General features: G+C 42.6%; 1 pseudogene; it reads left to right on the plus strand.

The window, feature by feature from the left end:
* The first annotated feature begins 505 nt into the window (after nt 1-505).
* LOC147462866 (uncharacterized) lies at nt 506-1,376 on the plus strand (annotated as a pseudogene).
* Nucleotides 1,377-8,570: the final 7,194 nt, after the last annotated feature.

An 8,570-nucleotide genomic window follows, 5' to 3' on the forward strand; every position in this document is an offset into this window, starting at 1 on the left:
TCCTCTTTCCCTTAACCTTCTCCATTGCACCTTCCTCTTCCCATTAACTTCTTCGACGAAATATGTAGCTTCTGCAGCTTGTTCCAAGCTTCAACTTCGTCATCAAGCCACTGTGCTCCCATAGTTGCAAAGAAGCTCGGCCTCTTCGTGCAGTTTTCTACTTATAAGGTACTTTTTCATTGTGAAGTGAAGTTCCATTGCTTAACTCCACCCATTAGAACCAGCATTACCCAAATATTGGGATAGCAATTCTCCCTTTGGCATGAGTTTTGTAAAACAAAACCCTCCCCCTTGTTTAATATCATCTTTACATATTTCTTACAAAAGTACAAAATCAAGCATGGTTTGTAGTCAAGGAATTATTTGAAACATGATTGAAATCACAAATATAAGCCAACATCATTCAACAACATACCATGGTTATCTAGAGGGTGATTTTTATTGATAGAAATTGGGCCCATTTACTGAAATTTTTGATGTGGTTTTGTTTTGTAGGGCTAATAGCAATCACATCAACATGGAGAATGAGCCTTTGAAAAGCATCTTCTTATGGAATGCTGAAAAAGCAGCAGCGTTTGTTAATGAATTTTTGGGAATGGATCTCTATACGAAAAGTATATGCAAGAACAATATCGACGGAAGAAGTCTCTTGTACTCCTCTGTGGCTTCATGGGGAGCCTTGGGAATAGAGCTTAGTGGACACAGACTTGCTTTGCATAGTTGGGCGCAAAGCAAATTGGCCAAGGTAGAGACTTTGTCATTCACTCCAGCAAAACAAGTTTCGCAAGAAGTGCCACCTCACATGCAGCATGATCATTTGTCCTTGACATACGTTGGGAGAGATGAAGCAAATTTTTCCAACAATGAGCTCAATTTCCAAGCTAAATCAAAGTCTCATTTTGTAGTCCAAATACCAAAAAGTGCAAAGGAAAAAGGTTTGCTTCGTATTAATCATGCTTGGGAGCATCGCACATACAATAGGAACATGGAACGGATTCGCATGTGGATCGAACAAGGGCTAGGTTTGTTTCCCATCGACAAGTTTCTGCAAGCAGATTTCAAGAAGGACAAGGAAATGAGGCAGCAAGTGGAGAAGTTCATTCATCGGAAGCGAAGAACACTATCTCCTTTTCGAGCCCGCAATGAAGCCAAGGATTCCGATTATATGACAGAGAGACAAATCTTTCTAAAAATTAACCAACATAGGCGTTACATGAGACTCAAAGCAGGGCCATTGTTTGAAGGGCTTGGTAAAATCCACCAGATCCCAGTGGAAGATATCTTACACTTGGAGAGTGTTGATGAAGATAGAAACCATGAAGAAGTAGGCACTGAGATGGTTGACCTTGAAGCAGATGATTTGTTTGAAGGTATAGAAAATTTCTCCGTCCCTCTACATCATATACAAGAGGTTTGCTATGTGCCTACTAGTGGCCAAGAAAAGGTCAAAATCATGGGAGCATCCAATCGTATAACTGAAGAGAATGTGAGATGTAGATGTGGATTGTTTCCCAAAGGTACACCACAACAATTTTGCTTCATTTCCGTCCTTGATTCGCACACAAAGGAAGTTGGCAGAGGCATCGTCTTTTCAAAGTCACATGGTGAACATGATTATGAGCGGTGGAAGGTGGAGATTGAATCATTGAGAGATGATGCAAAGAGTCTTTATATTCCTGGAAGTCTTCTACCAGGATCTAGATTGCATATTGTAAGTACCCCTCTAGTAAAACATCTAAATTACATTCACTTTTAAGATTTTTGATAGCTCACTTTTTATGTTTCAAATTTAGAATCAAATAATAGAGGTTCCACTTGTGTTTCTTAGCAAGATTGAGCCTCGATCAACTGATGAAGCATTAGGAAAAATATGAACCCTCTAGGGGCCCTTTGGGATTAAGGTTAATTAGAGGCCAGCCAATGAGAAGAGGGTGGTGGACACACTCTATGCCCTCAAAAATGTAGGGGGACAAAGTAGTCTTACACTTTTTAAATGGGCTCTTACCTAGTGAGAAGGTGGGGTGGGGGGGGTGGGCCATATGGAACCTCCAACTTCCCTCCTTTTTGATCCGGTTTTGAAAAAAATCCCAAAAATTTGAAATTTTTCAAAAATTTCAAAACTCAAATTTCATCTTCTGAAAACCCCCCTAAAACTATTTTATGGTCGAAAAAGCATTTTTTGATCTCAAAAAGTCAAAACGTGCATCCAAAAACCCTTAAAAAATTTTAAAAACTTTAAAAAAATCTATTTTTGCTATCCAGAGCTCCCCCAAAATTAGTTATTAGGCAAAAAGGGATTTTCTCTCTCTAGAACCCCTTTTCCAACCCCTCCTTGGTTGCAACCATCACACTCATCCTCTACTCCAACACTCTCTCTCTTTACACCATCTCCATTGCTGCAGCAAGGAAGCTCCTCTCTCCTCCCCTACCACCTTCCATTGCCACACCAAGCAAGGCTTATCCACCTTCTCCTCCCAGTGCCACACCAAGCAAGGGTTGTCCACCTTCTCCTCCCATTGCCACAAGGGTTGACCATTTTCTCATATCACTTTATCACACCTACATTGTAGCAACAAGCAAGGTTCTTCTCCTCCTCCTAGTTTGCTTTGCTCAACCATGGCCAACTCTACTTCGCAAAGGCGACCAAAGGATGAGGTCACAGCACTTGCATGCCACAACACTAGAGGTGTAGATGATGAGTGGGTGCCACAAGAGTTCACCAAAGGTGCTTGGGTATACATGCAACCATCTGCTGTTGGCCCTCATCGTGTGCGGAATCGTGCAAACTTGGATCTTCATTGGAAAGGAAAGCTCCTTGGCTTCAAGAACCGCAAAGACAAGGGGACCATAGCCATTGTGCAACATGTTTTCTCAATGTCAACCATGCACTTGCAACAACCACCTCGATTTCCAACACATTGTAAGTACATGTTTTGAGAATACAAAGCTAGGTGTGAAATCACAGTGTAATGTTATTATGGATTCATACTTAACATTTGTCATGCATTTATAGTCATATTTCCATCCACGTTGGTGGAGGAGCAGCTACTACATAGTCTCTCCGGCACATTCAATGCTATACATGTGGATATTGGAGCAATAATGTTCCCGCATCTTTGCCCAACCAAACTGGTTCAAAGAAGGATTTTCTTCTATTCTCACTCCTATATTGTCCCTACTTTTACACAAGCATTTGGAACGCTTGAACCCATCAAAGTAACTTCCTTATTAAGTATGGAGTGGCCGGTCCCAGATTTGTGGTCGGTAGCATCTTTCAAGCAAAAGATGATAATGGATGTCCAAAACTCTTTGAAATACTCTAAAGCTTCTAGGTCTGTGGGCTTGAGCTGGTGTTTGCCTATTCATTGTTTTGTGCACATTTTTAAAGAGTTTGGATTTGTGGAGACTACCACAATGCTTGTATGTAAAGATGCGCATTACGAGGAATTAGGAAGGCTTTTAGAAGAGGACTGGGGTTTTGTGGAGGGCATGCACAACGGGGACCGGTACCGTTGTAAGGTTGGAGCTTCAGGTATTGGAATGCGCTATTTGAAATCCCGCACCTCCTTGTACATACGATTTCACTATGACCGTTGGATGTGCAAGCTTGGAGTGTGGACTCTCTTACAGAGTGTAGACGGCGCTATTGCAAGCTTTGACATTGCAGTGAAGATGCCCAACAATGCTTTGGAGGCAGTCCAAGTGAACAAGCATTGGACTCTCAGTAATGTTCGAGAACATTTGGTTATTATGGGTTTTGAGGCCCTTCAACAAGCACAATTTCGTTTACAAGGTCACAAGGTGAGAATCCTTCCACCACATTTTCAATACATCATGGTTTGTCGATCATTAGATGCTTATTGTAATGAATGTCCGTAGATTGGGAAGAGAATGGAAGACAAATTGAAGGTCGAGGAGGACTGGGGGATAGATGGAACTATGCTATCGATCTTATAACTTTGTAACTCTTGCAATTTTCATATTGATCCCCGTTGTAATCAACATGATTTGCTTTGGCAAATCATGCCTTTGAATATAATTTTTTGCATTGGGATGAGAAATCATTTTTTGGTGAAAGTGCCTTTTTTTTAATGTCTAAAAAAAGGGTACATTATAAAAGGGGGGCCACCTAACTCATTCACTATTTTCACTTTTGCAACTCCTGAGCTCCTCCACTCTCTATCCACACCCCAGGCTAAACATGGATGCTGCCACAGCCTCTGCATTTGTACCCACATCCACCCCTTTGTCACGCTTCATCCTCTTCCTCGAGGACACCAAATACAAAGGAAAGTTGGACCTCCATACCTTTTTTACTCGTCTCTCTGACCTTGACGCCACAGTTGCCCTTCACATGGATGCATTTGAGGAGATTTCTGCGTTCATGGAGGAGCACATCATAAAATATTCTGTATCTATTCCCCCACATGCAGGGATCTGGGTGCCTTGCGATCTTTTGCGCTATATACACAAAGGTGATCGCCCATTCGCCAAGCGGTTGCAACAATTCCAAGAAATTGCAACCAATGCAGGCCATTACTTGGACGAGCAAGCCCCTGGGGTGTCAGCGCTCAAGAAGCGCAAGTTGGGGGTGGAGTACCTTTCTCGGCTCGCAACATTTATCTTCTTGGTGAGCGAGGAACCTGATTTGGAGGAGCTCCGCTTACCACACCTTCAAGTTGGGTCCTTTATCAAGGACACCAAGGAGCAGCAGGTTATCCCCATGAACCCTGCAACGGAAGGAAAAGCACACCAGCTCGAGTACCGTAGGGGTCTTGAGGAAGTGGTTGAGAAATCCATAGTTGCGGCTGGCCCTAGTGACACTCCAGTGCCACTACCACTGACGGATGAGGCTATCCCAGAGGTAGAAATTAGCCGCTTCTCCTCAGTGTTAGTGGATAAGGAGGAGTTTGTGTTCCTGCATGATTTGGAAAAAGCATTTGGCCTGCGCATGGATGAATGCTTGAGCGTGCTATGCAACAGCAGCAAATGTCCCTTAGACAATACGCCAGATGCCCTAGAAAGCAAGCTCTTGCCAGATGGGGACTCTGTTGCTGACACTATTGCAGTTGTATGTGCGGAGGTCCTGGCAGCAGAGCAGTTGCACGTGGCTGATGAAGATTTCAAAGCCACGCAAGCCAAGGTTGAAGCTGCTAGGATGCCTATGCCATTATGCAACCTCCCATCTGATGATCCAAAGCTTGTATCTGTGGTGCATGGGACCATTGACTTGGATGCAAAGGGCAACAGGGAGGAGGATGACAAGGAGCAGGAGGTAAACTGTATCCTAATTTTCATGTTACTATTTTATCCTTCGTTGTCTTTTTTCTCAACCTTCATCGGTTTATGACAGGATGTTGTGGAGGTTGATGATTTTGCTGCAAGGACGGGTGGCAAGCGGACGGGCTTTGGACCTCAAGCTTCCCTTGCGCATTACCTCGGACAACTCCCCCCTGGCGATGTGGCCATTATCCATAATGAATTTACTCCCCAAGCCCATTTTATGACTTGGTCGTTAAAAGCTTTGAGCAAGTTTTTGTGTTTGAGTACCATTGCTCAAACTGCGCATCAAGTGTTCCTAGTGCGTAGATCCCTTGTATGCACAGCGTTTGGCACTGGCTTTCGTGGTAAAGTGCTTGCCCAGATAGGGATACATGCTTCCATTGGCTCAACTGACCCAAATGCCATAGCGCAGTCCCTCTTGACTGGGGAGTTGCCTTATGCGCAAAATAGGCGCCAGGAAATGGTCAAAAAAATTCTGAACTCCTCAGATACATGATGTAAAATCACCGTGCTAGAAGGAATAAAAAATATTTGAAATTGTCTCTATATTGCAAATTCTTTTCAATCTGATTTGTCAATCTTGAAAATTGTTTCAATTGGTGATATGAATTGTTTTTTGACTTTGTTATTTCAAGGTATGTAATTGCAGTCAATTTGAGTATAATTGTGATTTTTAAGTACCCTAGGGCGTTAGATTAGCCTATAAGGGGCAAAAAAATGCCTGGCCACAAGGGCGCGCAAATGGCCCATCCATCAGTTTTGGATGGGCCATTTGCGCGCCCTTGTGGCTAGGCATTTTTTTGCCCCTTATAGACCAATCTACCCCCTAGGGTACTTAAAAAGCACAAATTTATTGCAATGGATTGGTTTTGCATCATTCATTTTAATGCAAACTTTTTATGGCAATTCCAGTATATGTTCACACTCAAGGACACTAGAAAAGCTCAAATCAATTATGAAATGAAGTTTCCAGCAAACTATCACTTGCTTTAGTTCTACCTACTACACCCTTGCACCAAAAAGTCAAATTACATTGGACACTTGGTTTCACAATATGTTATTAGTTTTGATATCCTATAAGGAATTCAAAGCTTGAAATGACCAAAAAAGGTGTCCATAAGGATCCATATAAAATATTGATGCAAAACCAATAGGTTTTAGTAAATTTGGTTATTTTAAGTACCCTTGGGGGTAGATAAGCCTACAAGGGACAGAAAAAAGCCTGGACACAAGGGCGCGCAAATGGCCCATCCATCAGTCTTGGATGGGCCATTTGCGCGCCCTTGTGGCCAGGCATTTTTTTGCCCCTTATAGGCCAATCTACCCCCTAGGGTACTGAAAAAGCACAAATTTATTGCAATGGATTGGTTTTGCATCATTCATTTAAATGCAACCTTTTTATGGCGATTCCAGTATATGTTCACAGTCAAGGACACTAGAAAAGCTCAAATCAATTATGAAATGAAGTTTCCAGCAAACTATCACTTGCTTTAGCTCTACCTACTACACCCTTGCACCAAAAAGTCAAATTACATTGGACACTTGGTTTCACAATATGTTATTAGTTTTGATATCCTATAAGGAATTCAAAGCTTGAAATGACCAAAAAAAGGTGTCCATAAGGATCCATATAAAATATTGATGCAAAACCAATAGGTTTTAGTAAATTTGGTTATTTTAAGTATCCTTGGGGGTAGATAAGCCTACAAGGGCCAGGCCTTTTTCTGCCCCTTGTAGGCTTATCTACCCCTAAGGTTACTTAAAATGCACAAATTTACTGAAATTGACTACAATTACATACAGAACTTGAAATTACAAAGATAATAGACAGAGTAGACACAACTGTTGATCATATTGTCATTGGAAAGTCAAATCATTACAAAGATAAGGGTGTGCAATACAAAAAGAGGGGTAACTTCGGCTAATGCTCGAAGTCTCGTCGCAATCGTCGTGCAAGCTGCATATCTTTTGGCTGTATTGTCACTCGCTTTGCATGAATGGCACATAGGTTGGTATCTTCCAACACTGAAATGATGTGGGCCTCTACAGCTTCTTGAATAGCCTCTAGCGCTATTTCTTGCATTCTATACTGATTTCCATAGCTTTGAAGCACTTCCTTCACAGTGCGAGCAAAGCGGGCGCGTCGAATCAAGAGCTCTGTCGTCTTCTGGTAGTGGCGGATTTCTGCAAATGCCCTTGCTATTTTTCGGCGCCGCTGCGGTTGTCTTGGGGGCACTTGCACATTTGCTGGCGGGCGGCGTGAAGGCTTCTTGAAAAACTTAGACTTGCGTCTGTTTACATGCTTAGGGGCTGGTTCTGTAGCCTGTTCTGATTCTTCCTCTTCCCTTGGTTGCCGATCTTGTTGTGTGGGGAGAGCTCCCTTGCCTTGAGGCAATGTCTTCCCCCCAACGGCCACCCGGTGTGTGCGCGGTATGTAACATTTAATGGCCTAATAACTTTTGTGTAGCGGAAATCAGCATGAACATAGTGGGCATTTCATTAGAATAGCTTCCTAATGAGAATTACAAGAGTGCTTGGGTGGAGAGAGCAACAAAAAGCATAACACCTAGTTAGATAGCATCGACAATACTTTCAAAAGAGAGAGCAATTAAGCTATTGACAACAGTTGAGGACCGGATTTGCATGGAGCCGGTCCCCCCTCCAAAAGGCTTTGTATTATGGTTTCTCCCTTCAAGAGAGACATTGTACAATACAATTCTTTGTGTTCCTTCAAGACTAGCTAGTGCGATGAAGATGGAAGCTTCATACACCAAGCAAAACACTTAATCAAACACAACTTGAATTATCCCCGTTCTCAGACCCAAGACCTCACACACCTTCGAAGATGGTGAGAGCTAGCAGGGTATGAGAGTAGATTGAGAGGAAAAAGGAGTATCTTACGAGAAAGATGTACATCTCCTCACATAATCACTCATATTAGCATAGCTTAGCTTAGTAATTAGCTTGGTAGAGGAGATGAGCATGCATTGAAGCTTGGCTCTTGGTTGGATTTGCATCCACATGCCAAGAGAGTGTTGATGTAGGCTTCTATCTCACAAGCTTGGAGTAGGTGATGAGCTCTCCATTAAAGCCTGGGAGGAGATAGAGTATTTTTCCTTCACACATGGTCAAGTGTGAGTGTGTGTGTGTCAATGCCAAGCAAAAAATCAGCCCTCCCTCTCTCTTGGGCGAGCCCTAGCTGCTAATTAGGTCTGGCTTTTGCCTCATTGGACCTCCCCAAGTCAAGCCAATAGGAATTAAACAGCATAAGTGATAGCCTTCTGACA

The sequence above is a fragment of the Adiantum capillus-veneris genome, chromosome 2 (genome assembly GCF_014529385.1).
Source record: "Adiantum capillus-veneris isolate H3 chromosome 2, ASM1452938v2, whole genome shotgun sequence".
Lineage (NCBI taxonomy): Eukaryota > Viridiplantae > Streptophyta > Polypodiopsida > Polypodiales > Pteridaceae > Adiantum > Adiantum capillus-veneris.